The following is a 19,674-nucleotide window of genomic DNA, read 5'->3' as shown; positions in this document are numbered from 1 at the left end:
ATTTTTAAAACAAAAATGAGAGAAGAAAATTATTAAAATAAGTCATTAATACACTATAATTTCAACCTCCTACTGTTGGACATGTCAATATTTCCAATTTTCGTTTGTGAATAACAGATACAAACATTTTTATGCACAAAAAGTGGTTTTCTCTTCATTGATATCTTTTTGTATAGATTCCCAGAAATGGAACTACTAAGTCAAAGAATATAACTTCTTTAAGCCTCTTGATATGCTATCAAATTCCCACCATTCTTTTCAGCAATGCATGAGAGCTCTTTTTCACTGTACCCTCATCAGCTTTGGTATTATTTAAAAAGTTTTCCTAATTTGAAAATTAAAAAATAAAATTTTGCTTTAATTTTTTTTCTATTACAGTTAACATTCAATATCTTATATTAGATTCAGGTGCATAGCATAGTTAGACATTTGTATAATTTGTGAAGTGATCCCCCTATTAGTCTAGTACCCACCTGGCACTATACATAGTTATTTCCATATTATTGACTATATTCCCTATGCTGTACTTCACATCCCTGTGACTATTTTGTAACTACCAATTTGTACTTCTTAATCCCTTTACCTTTTCCACCCAGCACCCCAACCATCCCTCCCATCTGGAAACCATCAGTTAGTACTCTGTGTCTATGAGTCTGTTGCTGTTTAATTTATAATATGATAAAGTTGAGTGTTTTCCATGTTTTTATGATGGGAGATGGATTTGACCTTGAAAGACAAGAGATTTAGGTGGGTTTAGAAGAGACAATTGGCCATTGTAGGTAAAAGGAATTGCATTTAAAAAGCTTTTCTAAATGACTCTTTTGTATCCAGATCAATTATTTTCCTCAAAGGTAATTTTATATTCTCCATGATTTTTTTCAAGGATAGAAGAATTGTTATATGCTGTCTCATTTAGATTTACTTACTGTAAATAAGATTTTATAACAGTTAAATCTTCATCTTCTCTCAGATTTCTATTTAAAATATTTCTGTTCAATTTTGTGTACGGAATAAGGTGGCTCATATTTATGGCATTTGATGGGTTCTACATAGCTTAATTATGAAAGAGGATGAAATCTAAATTTTTATAAATCGTTGCCAATTAAACTGTAAATGAATGTTTCCTGCAGTTTCCGTTGTTGACTTCATTGCTTTTAGTTATTTTTGTTTTTCCTTTTTCTTTTTCTTTCTTTCTTTTCTAAATTATCTCTATGTCTAGTAATGGTGATGGTGTCACACAGGGTGTGTTGATAAAATAAATATTTGGCTCTCTTGGTTACTACCTTTTAAGATGCCTTGGAAATGCAGTCTTGCCCCAGAAATTAAATGAACACGTCTACTAAGCCTCTTGCCATATTATCCCTGTCCCCAGACTTGCAAACTTTAATTTTTAAGGTCTCTGGGGAAGTGGTTCATTTGATCTGAATCTCGGCCAGCTGTTCCCCGACCCCAAGATATATTCTTTTCTTATTTCAATTTAATGAGCTTGCTTTGAATTAGAAAACAGATTCTTTGGTTGGAGGTATTCATGTCAGTAGATTCTCTAGGATCAACATGCAGCATCTGCTTTACTGTCTTCTAGGGAGAAGGACAGTTTTGTTCCTTCTCTTGGTCATTGAATCAGTTTACTAATGGAAGTACTGTGACATTGGAAGGTTCAGAATTTATAGATCAGGGGAATGATTTTATAAACAATGTGTCCACCTGCTGCACAGAATGTTCACATCCTTGCAAAACATATTTTTATATGTATAACAAAGCACCCCAGGTTCTTCATTTACTGTTATTTCTGGATACCTACTAATGCATACATTCTGAATTCTTATCTTGGCTAAATATGCCTTCTTTTCCTCCTCGGTACAAAACAACTGTTCAGTCTCAAAGGCCAATATTGTCCACATAGTGTTGGAAAGGGTTTGCCCAACCCAAAGAGCTGTTTGTTGTACCATAGTAAATAAATTAAAACTATTCTGGGTCTTGGTTTCCTCATAAGTAAGATAGAAGTTAGCAATAGATAATCTTTAATGCTGAGCCCTGATAGAGTATGTAGTTCACCCCTTACTTTACCAATGAGACAACTTATGACAAGCCTTCCACAGACCCAGTACATGCACACAGTTTTTGACTTCAGGTCCAGGGTTTGAGGATTCATTTCTAGTACTTTACTCTGACAGAAATTGAATGACTTTAATCTATTTCGTTTAAATGGGATGGTAGAGGAGAGATGGTGAGGTGATAAGTGATGAAGAATTATCTAGACAGAGAAATTATCATGAAGAAAGATTTAAAAATCAGTAAAGATGTTAGTTTATTTGAATCAATGTGATTAGAGTATAGAAAGTGAGGGGGACAGACCGAGAGATGGAGCTGGAGAGGTGGTCAAGAGCCACATCATATGTAACCTTTTCGTTATATTAATTAGGTTGGGTATTTTCCAAAGTGAGATGAGAAGCCATTGGAAGGTTTTAAGTAGGAAAGTGTCATTATCTGATATTTGCTTCATTGGAGCTTCATGTCCAGTATTTAATCTCCAGAATATGCCACAGTCTGGCACATAGTAGTCTTCAAAAATATTTAAGGAATGAATAAAAGAATAAAATGATCAATGCTATTTGTGATGTGGAGAACAGATCAGCATGGAAGGGGAGCTATTAGGGAGCTACTGCAGTATTCTAGCCAGAGGTGTCTCAATGAGTGGTAGATGCATCAGAGATGGAAGGAAGCAGATATGTTTGAGAAGTATCATGTAGGTAGAGCTATCAGGATTTGGTCAGAGTGTGGGAAGTGTTGAGGATGACTCCAGGTTTTCTGGCTTAAGCAATTTGGTGGCAAGAAGTAGCATTTACAAAAATAGAGTAGAAAGGAGGCGCAGATTTTGAAAAAGACCAAGGGCTTGAACTTGAACATAATATATTTGGGATGCCTAGGAGAAGAGATCCAAGTTGAAATATTAAGTTATCAATTGGATATATCAGACCGGCAGTTAGAAAGGAGATGTTGATTAGTGATGTAAATGTGGGCATTGTCTGGGAGTAGATATTTTTAAATGAACTATAGGCAAATGCTTTGAAAAGAGAAGCAGAAACTAGGCATTTAGAGTTCTGATACAGAAGGAAGGGCCAGCAAAGGTGATACAAGAGCAGTGTCCCATGAATGAGGAGGCAGAATCTGAAAAGCAAGGCATCATGGAAACCAGTAAAAGAATATTTCAAGAAGGAGAAGGTACTAATGTAGAATTCTGCAGAGAGGACTCAATGATGGTAATCAGTGTCAAACTAGGATTCTATGTATTATATTGAGTCATGTGAAATTGCTATTTTGGTAGTTAAAAATGGTCAAATATTGGTAATTTTGTATAGTACAATGTAGTGCATAGTTTGCTTGAAAGGTATATATTTCAGGGGAAAATATCTTCCATAAAATGTGGAACATCTATAACCACAGTTGTAACCCCTCTAACTTCTAGTTGTCTGTAAATTTGTATTTACTTCACTTTTATTCTAAAGCTTGGGGAAACCATTTAAGGATTTTAAGCAGAGAGTGGTAGATCTGATTAGGTTTTTGTTTCTTTTGACTAAACTAGTAGAGCTGTCTGTTTTCACCCACAGCTCTTTGCCAAGGATGTAGTTCATAGCAGTATTTTAATATTTTTTTTTATATACTAGAGAGGTTCTTTCCTTAAGAAGCAGCACAAATCCAAGTCTGAAAGTATTTCCACTAATATCTTTAAATATTATGGGTGTTTAAGTCTCACAATACAAATTATGTGACATCTTCAGTTTGTCATTGCTTTTGTTATCCAAACTGTAGCTTTTGCAATTTCAGTGTAGAAATGTCCTGAGTTGCAGAGTCAAGGATGGTTTACTTTGATGTCAACACACACCTTGGACCAGGAGTTTGGAATCCTGATGTCCATTTGCAGGATTGTGAGCAAGTTCACATTACCTCTGAATGTTTAAGTTTCTTTACTTTTTTTTCTATTTTCATTGTTTTTTTAAATAACTAGATTGAACTGGATTTGTTTTATTTTAGCTATAACATTTATGCTTCTGTTAATGATTTAATACTCAGACAGAATATGACAGATCTTTTCATTCGTTTTGTCTTTTGGAAGTCATAAACTCTACCTATTGATCAGGACCTGAGGTCAATGTTGACATGTTTTGTTTATCCTCTCCAATACCTTTTAATGTGAGCCAATGTTCTTAAATTAGGAGATCTCACATAAAAATTTAGATTTCTAGTTTCTCTGAAATAATCAAGATCTTTGGCTGCAGGAGGCTGGCATTCTTACAGGGCAACAATTGGCTGGATCTGAGTAGCAACTGTTCCCTTTTAGAAAAGCAGTTCACTCCCTAGTTCACGACTCTCACCATTCTGTGCTGTTTTTCGCACTCTGCATACTTCTCACATCATTTTCCCAGTCGTTGTAGCTATTTGAGTTTGATTGACCCAAGATGACCCAAGCTGAAAAACACCTCAGTGATGAAACTTCAATGTGATGTTAACCCTATACAGGTGTGTAGCTCAGTTTCTCATTTCTTTTTGCGTACACTTCTGAGAGTCCTGCATAGTTTGTCAAAGTATTGTTTAAAAATAGGTAAGCAAATTAAGGGAGCAGGACTTTGCTAGTCATGGCTTTCACAAATGTCCCTGAGAGGTGTTTCTCAACCCATTAGAGTCATTTAGGGAGCATTTAAAAAAATACTCACATCCAAGTTTCACCCCAGAGCAATTAGATCAGAATCTCTGGGGGAGAGGACCAAGCATCAGTATTAAGAAACGAAACAGGTGTTCTAATGTGCAGCCAGGGTTGAGAAACACTGCCATAGAAGCTGTGAACCCAGCAGCATTCACTGACAGCATCAGCCTAGAGAAACCCTCAGAAAGTCTGGGGAGTCATATGTGATTGGTTTATAGCCTCTATGGAGTCACTAACAACAGTGCCTAAGAATAGCCTGCTTCCGCAGAAGCTGGGCTGCCCATCTGTCTGGGGTTTCCATCACACATGGTAGCATCCATGAGGTATAATTCCAGCATGGTTTATTTAGCCATCACTCTCTCCCTCTGTTTATGCAGATATGCAGGGTGGGGTGAGAGTGGGAAGAAGTCTAAATAGAGTGGTGAGAGGTGAAAAAAAGAAGGGAGAGATAGAAACTTGGTGTCTTACCAATCTAAATAGCAATCTCTCTATTAAGGGAAAATGTGGTTTCAATATCTTAGCTTTTAAGATGGTTGATGAAAGATCAAAAAATAAACTGGTGGTAAAACAAAGATGAAAGCATAAATTAAGAAGTTGCTTCCATTTGAAGTGATTGTTTCCTTTCCAGTGTTCCCATTTGGTCTACTTTGATCTGAAAAATCTGAAAAATGACTTTTAGAGTATTATTAAAGAATTAAGACTAGGGAAAAGTTCACAATGCCAAACCAATCATTGTTTCCAAGGTTTCCATAGATAAGATACATTTCCAAATGACCCGGAATAATGGGGAGAAAAGGAGTGCTTTAGACAATAGCTACTCAATGACATTCTCCTTGTGTGTCTTCCCAATAACGTCAGAACAGTAGACTTTGAATCTGAGCCTAATATGAAATTGAAAAATTGCAGACTTAGGGTTTACGATGAACACAACCCAGCTGGAGCACTTACTGAACAATGGAAGGAAGGTTTGGTAAAGCCAATCTGCCCTGTTGTGGTTCTGCCACAAGGGAATGATGAGTTTTAAAGGACACAGCCTAATTTCTCTCTGCAGCCGGGTGTCATTGACTAATGAAAATATATTGGCACGTTGCTTATGGGTTATTGTTCCATGTAACTGCACCTCTTAGCTGGGGATTTGTAAGCAGGCCATGATTGAAAGCAATATGACTGTGCTCTGTTATTAAAATATTCCAAATACAGCCTGCCCTATTTATTAGAAACAAAGTTTGACAAGATTATGTTGATTCGAGGAGCAGATAATGAAACATTGCTGTGCATAGGCACTTCCAATGTCAACTGAGCAGAATTACAGTCCTTAAATATTTATATAGGAAAGTGAAATGCAACTATTAATACTTCCAGGAAGTGATACAGTGTGAGAAGAGAAATAGACATGAGGAATAGGATCTTGGGCTACTTTTAACAGGACAATTTATCATTTTTATAAAATGGCTGCACGTCTCATTTATGGGAAGGCTTCAAAGAATGGGAAAAAGCATAACCACCTCTAAGCCTTTAAAATTTAGGCATGTTTAAACAAAAGTGTCTAAACACCTCATGACTAAATTTATGTTTAAGAAAGACTTCATTTTTGTAAGGGTAATGTCTCTTGGACTGATTTAAGCTATAGCATATTTAGTCACTTAAAAAACAACAATTAAGTTGGATAATGTAATTTTTTTTTTTAACTTCAGTTTGGTATTATTTTGGAGAGAATTCTCTAAGAGTGAGTGAAAGTAAATGTCCAGACAGGCAATATTCACCTTATAAAGCTCTGTAAAGCAGTAAGAAAGGCATTAGTCTAAGAATGAAGAAGATTTGGGTTTCAATCCAAGGTTCGCCTGTACTTGGAAATGTGGGAAATTTGCTGTTGCATTGCACGCTTAATTTCCTAAATTCCTGTTGTGTATACTTTCTGTATTTTGGGATTTGACAATATCTTTATTTTTCCCTAAGTATGTTAGGAATGCATGTTTTATAGCCAGCAAAGTTACCCACTTCTAAAATCTGTTTTCTTATAAAATTTATACCCATTCACACTGGAGGAATTGGCAGGAAGAGCTATGAACAGCCAGAACTTCCCTGGATTCTGGAGCCTTTGGATTCTGCATACCTCACCCCATCACTCTTCATTTTTCCCCATCTCTCCTTTTTGCTCTGCCCTCACTCTGTCACTCAGTCCTTATGTTCTTCATGCTCTCTGCCCTTCATCTTCTCTCCATCTGTCCCTTAGTCTCCTCTCATCCTCTGCTCATTAGTAACACCATCTCTGAGGTGGACTGTCTAGGACTGATTTTTTTAGGCTTAGGTCTTCCTCCTGCTGTTGAGTTGTAGGTTGATGGAGCAAAGTCCATTGTATTTTCCTTAAAATGCTACTTTAAAGACAAAATAAAAAACACTCAATTAAAATTTAGCAGAAGTTTTCAAAAGACTGTTGAAAGCATCACATTCAATACAAAATGCTCTGAACTACATAGTCATAAGAAACACATCTTTTATAAATCAGCAATCTTAGCAAACTGCTCATTTGATGAATTAATTTTCATTGAATTGTACCAGAGTGAAACTTACACTTGTTTTTGCTTCTCCCCCTTTTTCCATCTTCCAACAGCCTCCTTTTTTAAAACCATCCTTAGTCAACATTTAATTTGATGATGATGACTTCTGGTATCAAACTGAATAAAGTAATTGGCAAGAATGTGTAAAAGATGGAGAAAGAACATAGTTTAACTGAAATGGTTTCCAAACTATGTTGCAAGCATAGTTTTCCAAAGACTTTTCAAGAGTTTGGTTCAAGAGCAAATTTTAATTCAAGAGCATCTGAGGTTGCAAGAGGAGTCATCAAATACTTTTACTACTTGCATATGCCAACAAATTGGACAATCTGGGGGAAAAATGGATAAATTCCTAGAAATATACAATCTTCCAAGACTGAGTCAAGAAGAAGCACATAATCTGAACAGACCAATTACTATTATCAAAATTGAATCGATCATCAAAAAACTTCTAACAAACAAAAGTCTTGGACCAAATGGCTTTACTGGTGGATTTTACCAAACATTCGAAGAAGAATTGCCACCTATCTTTCTCAAACTTTTCCAAAAAATTCAAGAGGATGGAAGGCTTTTAACCTCATTTTATGAAGCCACCATTATTCTGATTCCAAAGCCGTATAATGACATTACAAAATAAGGTTATAGGCTGATATCCCTGATGAACATAGATGTAAATATCTTCAACAAAATATTAGCACACCAAAGTCAGCAATACATTTAAAAGATCATACACCATGATCAAGTGGGATTTATTTCTAAGATGAAAGGTTGGTTCAATATCCACAAATCAGTTAATGTTATACACCACATAAACAAAATGAAAGATGAAAATCATATAATTATATCAATTGATGCAGAAAAAGCATTTGACAAAATCCAGCCTCCATTTGTGATAAACTCTCAGTAAAGTGGGAATAGAGGGAACATACCTCAACATAATAAAGGCCATATATAACAAACCCACAGTTAACATCATACTCAATGGGGGAAAGATAAAATTGTATTCTATATGATTAAGAACAAGACAAGGATATTCACTTTTGCCACTTTTATTCAACATGGTATTAGAAGTCCTCGCCACAGCAATCAGACAGATTATCAGACAAAGAGAAATAAAAGGCATCCAATTTGGAAAGGAAGAAGTAAAAGTGTCATTATTTGAAAATAACATGATACTGTATACAGAGACCCTAAAGATTCCACCAAAAAACCATTAGAACCAATAAATGAATTCAGTAAAGTAGCAGGCCACAAAATTAGTATTCAGAAATTGGTCGCATTTTTATTATACACCAATAATGAACTATCAGAAAGAGAAATTAAAAAAACAATCCCATTATGATCGCATCAAAAAGAATGAAATACCTTCGAATCAAATTAACCAAGGAGGTAAAAGAACTGTTCTCAAAATTTATAAGACATTTAAGAAAGAAATTGAAGAAGATACAAATAAATGGAAGCATATACCATGCTCATGGATAGGAAGAATCAAGTGTTAAAATGTCCATACTACCCAAAGCAATCTATAGATTCAATGCAATCCCTATGAAAATTCCAATAGTATTTTTCACAGAACTAGAACAAATAATTCTGAAATTTATATAGAGCCACAAAAGACCCTGAATAGCCAAAGCAATCTTGAGAGAGAAGAACAAAGATGGAGTGATCACACTACTGAAATCAACTATACTACAAGGCTATAATAATCAGAACAGTGTGGTGCTGACATAAAACAGACACGTAGATCAATGGAACAAAATAGAGAGCTCAGAAATAAATCAACACATATATGGTCCATTAATCTATGACAAAGGCAAGAATATACAGTGGGGTAAAGACAGTCTATTCAATAAATGGTGTTAGGAAAACTGGACAATTAGATGCAAAAAAAATGAAACGACCATCTTCTTATACCATATATAAGAATAACTCAAAATAGATTAAAAGACTTAAATATAAGACCCCAAACCATAAAACTTATAGAAGAAAACATAGGCAGTAAACTTTCTGGCATTGCTCTTAGTAATACTTTTTTTTTCTGATATGTCTCCTCAAGCAAAAAAAAAAAAAAAAGAAAAAGAAAAAAAAACAACTGGGACTAGATCAAACTAAAAAAGTTTTGCACAGCCAAGGAGACTATCAACAAAATAGAAAGACAACCTACTGCATGGGAGAAGATATTAGCCAATGATACATTTGATAAGGGGTTAATATCCAAAATTTGTAAAGAGCTCATACAACTTAAAACCAAAAAATCTTACAATCTAAATAAAAAATGGGCAGGAAACTTGAAAAGACATTTCTTCAAAGAGGAAATACAGATGGACAATAGACATGTGAAGAGATGCTCAATGTCACTAAGCATCAAAGAAATACAAATTAAGACCACAATGAGAGATTACCTCACACCTGTCAAAATGGCTATCATCAATAAATCAACAAACAAGTGTTGGTGATATATTATACCATGATATATTGTTGGCTATATTCCCTTTGCTGTGCATTATATGCCCATGATTTACTTGATTTACAACTGAAAATTTTAATCTCTATATGTGGAGAAAAGATAACCACTGTTGGTGGAACTGCAAATTGGGGTAGCCACTGGGAAAACAGTATGGAGATTCCTCAAAAAATTGGAAATAGAACTACCATATGACCCAGGAATTCCACTTCTGGGTTTTATCTGAAGAAATCCAAAACACTAATTTGAAAAGATACATACACCCTTATGTTCATTGCAGCATTACTTACAACAGCTAAGATATGGAAGCAACCTAAGTGTCTATCAATAAACGATTGGATAAAGAAGTGGTACATATATACAATAGAATGTTACTTGGTCATAGAAAAGAATGAAATTTTACCATTTGCCTCAACATGAACCTGGAAGGTATTATGCTAAGTGAAATAAGTCAAATAGAGAAAGACAGATACCATATGAACTCACTTACATGTGGAATCTAAAGAACAAAAGGAACAAAACTCATAGATACAGAAAACAAACTGATGGTTCTAGATGTGAGTGGGTACAATGGTGAAGGAATTAAGAGGTACAAATCTAAAGTACAGCATAGGGAATATAGTCAATAATATGGTAATAGCTATGTATAGTGCCAGGTGGGTACTAGACTAGTCAGGGGGATCACTTTGTAAATTATATGTGTGTCTAACTACTATGCTGTACACCTGAAACTAAGATAATATTGAATGTCAAACTAATTGAAAAAAATTTTAAGTGGGGGGGGGGAAGGTGAATGGGAATAAGAGGTTAAAATTTTCAGTTGTAAATCATGGGCATATAATGTACAGCATAAGGAATATAGTCAATAATATATCATGGTATAATGTGATAGCATTATATGGTATTAAATGGTTGTTGAACTTATCACTATAATCACTTCTTTAGGTATATAAATGTTGAATAACTGGTGTACATATGAAGCTAATACAATATTGTATGTTAGCTACATTTTAATAAAGATCTTTAAAAAAAACAGCAGCAAAAAAACCTGTTACAAGTTGCAATTACTTTTCTGAATGGCTCAGGATTTTCTCAGAGCCATGTAATAAAATGAAGAAAAATTGGATGCTGAGACTGATTTGTTGGCATCCATAATCCCCAATTTCAAAAACTTTCAAGTCTCATTTCTCTTTGATTGATATTATAAGTAGATGTTTTACATAATACTCATACAATAATTTTATACTAATAAAATGCAGCCTTTAACAGTTACATATACTGTGGTTACATAAGATATGATTCAGAGGAAAAATGGTTCCATTGTTTAAAAATGCTAGAAAACCATTGGTAATATAGACAAGAGAAGTCTGGCCTAGGGAAATTGACTTGGTTTCACATCCATACTCTACCAGATGAGTTCAGTGACTTTGAGCAAATCATTCAAAGTATTTGGACTTTAGTTTAAACCTATGAAATGAGAAAACTGAATTAGTATCTTTTCTTAAAGAGCAAGAAAACAAAAATAACTTACATGAGAATTAAAAATCCTGGGAGATATTTGAATGTTTAAAAAGATTGGTACAAATAAATGTCTAGTATGCGACAAATGTGGATAAATAATCTTTGACTGTCTTATATTCATCCCATGCAGCTACACAGCACTCACCTGCTCATTATCTTAACTAATGCCCTTGCTTACCATAATACTCAGAAAAATATAGTGGCCAGTGTGGATCAGTGTGAAATATTCATGAATATCCAAGGTTATCATTGTAAGGTATATTCTATTCCTACCCATGAAGACTCTGAAGTTGACTTTGACTAGATGCTAAATGTACATGATGAGATTTTTACATCTATAGCATCTACTTTTCCCAGTAAAATTCAGACCCATGAGAGTTACAACTTGAGCAATCTTGAGCAGAAAATAATAGTCTTATAAGCATTCAGATACTTCCTCATCCCGTCTTCCTTGCTCACTAAGCAGCCTTGATTCAAATTCCTGCTTTGTAGAAATTACAAGTTACTGCATATCTCAGACCTGCAGAAACATTCTAGAAGTGTCAAAACATTAGATACTAAATCCTAGATTACTGAAGGCCTTCTGGGTAGGCAGTACAACTTAGTGTTTAAGATTCAGACTCCAGATTTTGAAATGCTCGAAGCTGAAGGCCTGCTCTGCCACTTACTGCCTAGGTGTCCTTGGGCAAGCTAGTGGCTCTCAAGTTCATTCACTGTAAGGTGGAAATAAGGTTCTAGAACCAAAATAAGATTCTAGCTAACTAGCTAAAATTAATAGGCTAAATACTTGGTTTGTTGATTAACAATATTTTTCAACTGACCAATTAGCCTAATTTATTAAATTCATCAGTTTATCAAAAACCTAAACTTCCTCACGTTAAATCTTAATCTTACTGCCTTTAATACTGAATAGAATGGTCCTAATAGCTTTGGGAGATTTCAGTGAAGTTATACTTGACTAGTTTTTATTTTGTCTTCATAGTAGTGTTTTAAGGAATATTCAGTTGTGAGCTAAGACTAATATGGTGGTTTGATATTGTTACAAATATATTTAATAATCATAAAAGTGTACTTTTTCATTATACGTTTCAGAAGTTCAAGTGTGATTTATTTTTATCAGTTTACATTGAACTCCTTTGGATCCTCTAGTGTGACATTTTCTCTTTTACCCCTCTTTTAGCATTTTTAGGATTTTTTTGCACCAAATTTTCAAGTAGCGCATCAACTTATATTTGGCCATTTGGAGAGCTGGATATTTGGCAAATTTATTTTCAGCACATCAGGCTTCTTCTATTAAGTTTAACAAGTATTTCTTGAGTGTCTATAATGTGCTGACCTTCGCTCTGGTTATACTGTGAGGAAAAGACAGAGTCATGCTCTCTAATTTTCCATTCCAGTGGAGGAGGCCAACAATAAACAAAAGGTGCTAATGGCTATGAAGGAAACAGAACAAATTGTCATAATAGACAGTGCATAATAGATAGTGCTGGGACAGGGGGCTGCTCTCTTAGGTAAAGTGGTTAGAGAAAGTTTCTAGAAGGTGAGGATGCTTAGCTCAGGAGATTGCCTTTGTTCAGATGGGTAGTTCTGAGTTATGAGGCAGGAAAAGATCGGTAGGGTCATAGGAGAGTGAAAAGCAGTGGCCAAAGACAATATTCACTTGCTTTGCTACTGTGGTAGATGTCTGTATGGCCTAATGCATCTCCTTTCATTGTGGAATGCTTGGTTTACTATATAACCATCCATATAAAGGTTGGATGTTTGTGGATGTGTTCTTTTCCCCAATTCTGCCATATAAATGTTAAATATTGCCTATATCCAGGAACATAGCAGTGCTATGGGAACAAAAGATATATGTATATACAAAACAATCCATCAAGCTGGACAGTTTTGGCCAAAGATTTCCAGAATATACTTTCACTGGTATAGTTTTATACTGCCGCAGCAGCATTTTAGTGCCTGATTAATGGGTTCATTTACTTCAAATCCTGCTTCAAACCGCAACCTCTTTGAAAAAAATACATTTAAAAGCGGATTCTGAAAAGCTTGTCAGCATTATTTCATTTATAAAACTGTATTGTACTAATCACTCTTAACGAAAACCTCAGTGGATACTGATTATATAGGGATTTACGTAGGAGAAAGCCATTTATTTCAGGGCAGAATACATATATATTGCCTATAGAATAAAAGGGAAAAAAATGAGATAGGAAAAACACATCATAAAGTCATTTTGAAAATATAGGTGGGGACAATATGGAGTCATGTCTGCTCCTTAGATAGTATAAAACTTGGCTTCTAAATAAATCACAACAAGGAGGCAGAAGAGTTGCTTGGTACTTCGTCAGATACAGCATTAAGTCAGTGTAACCTAGAGAAGGCCAGTGAAATGGTGCTGTTTGAGAGTCTTTGAGGGATTTTAACTTCAGAACTTTTTCAGGAGGTTGGAAACCTTCCTGAGTGTGTCACATGAGAAGCCTGTTAAAAACATTTCTGGGCCCTATCTCAGGTATATGGGTCGCAATCTTCAGGGTAGGGACAGTATACATAAACAAATACTTTCCAAGTGTGTCCGATGCAACGGGAGCGTAGCCTTATATTTAGAAATCATTTCATCGCATATTAAGAGACAAAAATCCTTATGAGAAAATTCTAGAGGAATAGCTTGCAAATCGTGTTTGCATAGGAGTACTGCAAGGGCCACTGCAAGGGCGAGGGAGTGCTGAAAAGGAGGCCAAAACGCAACGGCTCTAAGGTCCCTAGCCCTACTTCAACAGAACAACTCCATTTTTATATGTCTTAAACTGTGTTTTCAAAAATGTTGAAATATTCTGGTCTTGTACTTAGTAGCATTAAAGTAATACATACTCAGACAAGTTGTGTAGAGGACAGATGGTAGGAGAAAAGCTGTGGGATATTGTAAAACAAGCCTGACATAGAGATCTCAGGCTGGATTTAATTCCATGCAAACATAATTGTTGTGGGTTCTCATTTCCACATCGCCATTTTCCCTCTGGTTTTCCAAAGCCCTGCTTTCCATTAGGAGGGTCTGATAATTAAAATAAGCTCTTGATGGGACAATTGTCTACATGGATGGGTCCAAAAAAAGTTCCTGAGATAAAGACATTATGTCATTCTTGCTAGGCCATCAATGAATGATGTACACAGGCTGCTGTTAATGAGAGGTCCTTAATGCTTGGTGACAAGGATAATTCTTATAGCTTCTTGATGCAGGGGTGAAGTGGGGGATTCCCCTGTACCATGTTGGATAGTTCTGGCAATGGGTGGCTCTCACTTGAGCAGAAGCCATGATATTTCTTGAGCGCTGGCATAGCTCCTTTCTTTGTGGTTACTTGAAGTCTAGTCCTCTCATCCCTTTTCCAAGCAAGCTTACTCCTAGGTAATGTTTCGCTCTTTCTCTCCTTTGCCTGCAGTAGTCCTTGTCTTGTCCTTGGAATGAATAATCTGGACTTTCCTCCATTCTCTCTTTTTTTAAATTAATTTATTTATTTTAATTACTTTCAAGTATACAGGACATTGGTTAGACATCTGTATTGTTCATAAAATGATCCCCCCAATTGCTCCCTCCCTCCCCTGGCCCTCCACCTAACCATCATATTAATGCTAACTGCATTCCCTCTGCCGTGCTCCCCATCTTCATGACCATCCATCGGCTACTAGTTTGTATTTCTTTAACCCTTCACCCCATTCTCCCAGCCCTCCAAACCCCCTTCCCTCTGTCCATCACCAAATTGTCCACTATATTTCTGAGTCTGTTCTTGATTAGTTTGTTCTTTTTGTTCCTTAGATTCCGCATATAATGAAATCATACGGTATTTATCTTTCTCTGTTCTGTCCTCCATTCTCTTTTAAGGTTTAATTTTGTTTTATTTCTTAAAGGTTTGCCTTTTGAGTTCCAAAATTCCTAACTTTTGCTGATGAAACATCTGGAATTTCAAGATGCTATTCCTGCCTTGAGTTTCAAAGCCAAAAATTTGACTGCATTCTCTGCATTTGGTTGTGTCAGCTCTCTCCAAAGCCACAGTGGCCATAGTATATTTTTATTGGGTGGGCATGAGGAGTGATAATTTGGTAAAAAAGGGATTTTTTAAAGAACAAATAACATATTAGTTAATTCATTAAAAGAGTACCCTATTGCCATGATATGGACCCAAGATTGAAAACAAAAGACATGTTTTGAATCACAGAAAATAAAAAAAATTTTAAAGCCAAAAATAACAATTTTAATAAAACTATAGAAACAAAGGAGAGTGCTCTGGTGTGGAGGAATTTGAAATGAAGAGGGGTTTTATGAATTAAGCTTTGGATGAGTTGAAAGATAAGGCCAGGTTCATTACACAAGGTTTAAATGTTAAACTAATGAAGAAAGCCAAGTATGAAAAAAAAAAGTTCTAGGTTTATCCAAGAATTAGAAAGAACTATTATTCATGCATGAACCACGTGTGCATACACAATTATAAAGTGTGTGTATGACATGTGCGCACATGGCAGGCATGTGTACGGCATGCGTGCACATGGTGTATGACATATGTATGTGATATGCCTGCATGTGACATGTGCATATGGCATGACGTTAGTGCATGTGACGTTTATGCGTATGGTGTGCATGCGTATGACATTCGTGCGTATGATGTGCCTGCATATGATGTGCAGTGCGTGTGACGTTTGTGTATGTGACTTTTGTGCGTATGGCATGCATGCGTATGATGTCTGTGTGATGTGCGTGCGTATGACGTTCATGTGAGTGACGTGAGTGCATATGTGAATATGGCGGGTGTGGGTATGACGTGCATGTGTATGCATATAATGTAGATAACATAACTATTTTCAGTCATTGACTTGTGGCTACAGTACAAGGAAAGATAAATCTATTTTATTGTTTTGTGTATGGATAAATTTCCTTCTATAGGAGAGTGGGGTTTTTGTTTTGTTTTGTTTTGTTTTTTAGAACAACTCAGCAAAATAAAACTCTGATTTATCGTTGGCCATTGTTTCATGTATATCGAACTGGCCAAAAAATTATAAACAGCAAGTTCATGGATGACAGAAAAAAGAAACATTTTATCTTTGGCCTTTTTAACCATCTCATGTAAACCAACTACTTATAGTACAACTAAGCACATACACAGAAAAAGTTACCGGATTGCTTGGAATAAGATTTTTTTCGTTTTTGCTTTTTTTTTTTTTTTTTTTAACAAGGTCTTTTTCTCCTTTGAGAGTATAATTAACATGGTCACATCACAAGTCAGAAGTAGGACAGAGAACGATCCCAGGGCCAGATTGGTCATCCTGAGGTTGTTAAAAATGGCTGACCCCTAAAAATATACAAATATAAAAATGTACAAAAATATAATTTAAATAAAAACTACAAAATTTTCTTTTTAAAGTACTTGTAAGAAAAAAAGCAGGGCCTTGTAAGTTTTGGGTTTTTTTCCCTCTCCTTTTGCAAATTCATGTTGTGGTTTTGGTTGAGTGATAATGTGTGTATCATCTGTGGGGGGTGCTGCCCGCGGTGGGCGGGCAGGTGGGACTCTGTTTGAAGGTGACCACGTTTAGATTCTGAGACAGGAAGTATAGGTTATGGCAGCGTTTTTTTTTTTTTTTAATTTAACTTTTCCTTTTTTCCTGTCTAGTCATCCTCATCCGTCTTCTACTTCTTGGTGTCAACATCGTCATCCTCATTCAGCTGCCTGTTTGCCTGTAACTGCTTCGGATTCATCTTCATTTCCATCTTTCTATCACCTTCCTCCTGTTTCCTCCTTCCTCATCTTCATCTACTTCATTATCAGCCTCCTGATCCCCATTTTCCTCATTAGCGGTCCCCTTAGCAGGTGTATCTTCTCCATTATCTGCCTCCTCCACAACTTCCTTCTTCTCCTTTAAGTCCTTGGTGGTGATTTTTCCGACACCGCGTCTGACACGGTAGGGCATGCCAGTGATCTGATGCAGTGGATTAAAAAGAAAGCGAGAGTTCAAGGACTGGTGAAAAAGCTGCTGGAGTCTGCAGTAGTGGAGGAAGCGCGGTGCAGGCGACTGTGCTGAGTGGGGAGCCAGACCCGGAAACAATGCAAAGATGACTTTTCAGAGCAGCTAGTGAGTCCATGGGAGAATTTTTAAAATAAAGCTTTATGCCATGGTCAGAGGAATTAGCCTAAAAATGTTTTGAGTACTTTACAAGAAGTGTGATTTTAAGTTCAATGCAACACAACACTTTTTAATAGCTTGTCCAAGAGAAACAATATATGTAGAAGGATTATTTGAAAGACATGGAGTTCATTCCTCTTAGTAATTCTCAAAGAGGCTGTGATTGTCATTTGGGCATTAGAATCCTTTGTTGTGTGTGACTTTCTCATGCATTGTCATATGTTAAAATCCCCAGACCTTGCTCACTTAAATGCCAGTAGTGCATACCTCCCATCATTATCACAACTAACAATTCTCCTTCTACAGTTCCAAAGCCATACCACCCCTGGTTAAGTACCATTACTAGAAACATCTTTGTACTAATTTATAACCCAGAGAACTGAATATCTGAATCAGTTATATAGACAATTCAATAGAATCCTAGCTAGTATTAATTTAAAAAATATATATTTTGACGAAACTTTCGCTTTTTTACCATAAGGTTATTTTTGTCATTGCAATTAAACTCTGAGCTTTCTGAAACAGAATTGGGAGATCTTTTGTCCTCTGGTCTCGGCAGTAGTAGTGCTTTTCCTGAGCAACTGGTTTATGTTTTTCTCATAGATTCTATGAAACTGGAAATTGTATTCATTTTCCTATTGCCACTTGGCAAGCTTAGAGCCAGAAGTGTTGGTCTACCTCCAGCATCGTTCTAACCATATTTCTGGCTTCCAATTAGTTTCCTGTGATTGTTTGCCTTTTGGTTCATGTTTTTCTTATTTTAATTTTTTTTTCTTGCTACATTATAAGAATTTGTGTAAATGGCTCAGAGGCCTTTTTGGATCAAGGTAAGATGAAAATATGTACATATGCTCGCATATATTCATATAGTTTATGGCATGCGAAACTTGTGGGATGTAAATTTAATTTGAAAATCAAGGTAAAACTTTATAGTAGAGCAGCTAAAATAGGAAATTTAATCATTACGACAGCACAATCATTTAATTTGCTAATTGCCATTTCTTGGTACATAATCCTCATACATTAAAAAGTATAATTCCATGCTTAGTAGGAATTTTTTTGATTATTTTTGCTGCCTCTGAATTTTAGCAGAGCCACCAACTTAAAGGGTAAGATAATTTATACCATGACATGTGTTTGCTAATAATGCTAGTTTATTACTTGTATAAATTACTTATATATAAAATAAAGTCTTGGACTAATTATTTTTAGTCGTTTATAAGTGACTAAATTTCAACAGCTAAGAAGATACACTAACTTTCCCTTGGAGGTGTTTGTAAATAGTCTTTCTATTTAAGAGGTGGGAACATTTGTGGGAAGAAATAACTGGGTGGAGAGATGTAAAAAAAATTCTTCCTCATATTGGAAGACACTGAACACAGCAAGTTTTACTAACTTAATAACTATTGGCATGGAGCATAGAACAGATGAATAAAGTTGAAAATATAAAGATTCAACCAATAATGCAGGATGCTTGTGTGCTTAAATTAAATATTCTTGAAGGTCAGAATGCTTTTATTTGCAAAGATCTTTGTATCTTAGGTAGGAGAATGTTCAGTATTAATTTGAAAATATAATGGTCAGGACTCTATTTAAGGTCACTGAATAATAAAAGCAACTAAAACCCCAAACTTCCTTTACAGTCCAGGAGCTATATACTCAAAATCAGAGGAAAGATAAAAACAGAAAATATTTGAGCTAGAATTCAGGCAAAACTTTGACCTGAAAATATATGTGTGTGTGCGTGCATGTATGTGCATGTGAGTGTGTATGCATGCACGCGAGCCTGCGTGTGTTTTCTCTCATTGTCCCTCCAGCTGACATTGAAATGGTATCTTTGATTTGGAAAGAAAGAACATATCTGAAAAATACAGCTTTGAAAATCGAAATTACAAGTTACAGGCTGTTATTAGGATGTTAGACTAGACGGTGGCAGAGGGACAAGGCAAACAAGTCACAATGAAATTCAGAAATAAAAAGATATGCTGCCAAGAGAGAACTCACTGAGCTGCTAGCCCTATTTTTTTCCCTAATAAAATGATATTTGAGAGACTGCTCAGCCAGAAAGGTAAACCATTCTCACAATTTAAAAGTGCCAGTCATCTGTAAAGCCAGAAGCCAAGACAGAAGGAAATTTATGATGAAGAATAGAATTGTCACTTAAAAGTCAGGAGAAGAGAAAGACAATGGAGCCTCTATAGCAAAGTCAATTATTTAGGGGCTTGGGCTCAGCTTCTGGATTTTCTTCCTTTGTTTTGCCTATCGAC

The 19,674-nt window shown here is 35.7% G+C and overlaps 1 pseudogene; it reads left to right on the top strand.

The window, feature by feature from the left end:
* The window catches only part of LOC102896179, a 101,760-nt pseudogene extending 84,793 nt beyond the window's left edge, over positions 1-16,967 (top strand).
* Positions 16,968-19,674: the final 2,707 nt, after the last annotated feature.

Source organism: Pteropus alecto, unplaced genomic scaffold (genome assembly GCF_000325575.1).
Source record: "Pteropus alecto unplaced genomic scaffold, ASM32557v1 scaffold23, whole genome shotgun sequence".
NCBI lineage: Eukaryota > Metazoa > Chordata > Mammalia > Chiroptera > Pteropodidae > Pteropus > Pteropus alecto.
Note: the sequence above shows the minus strand (reverse complement) of the source record. Positions and strands in the feature narration are given on the sequence as shown.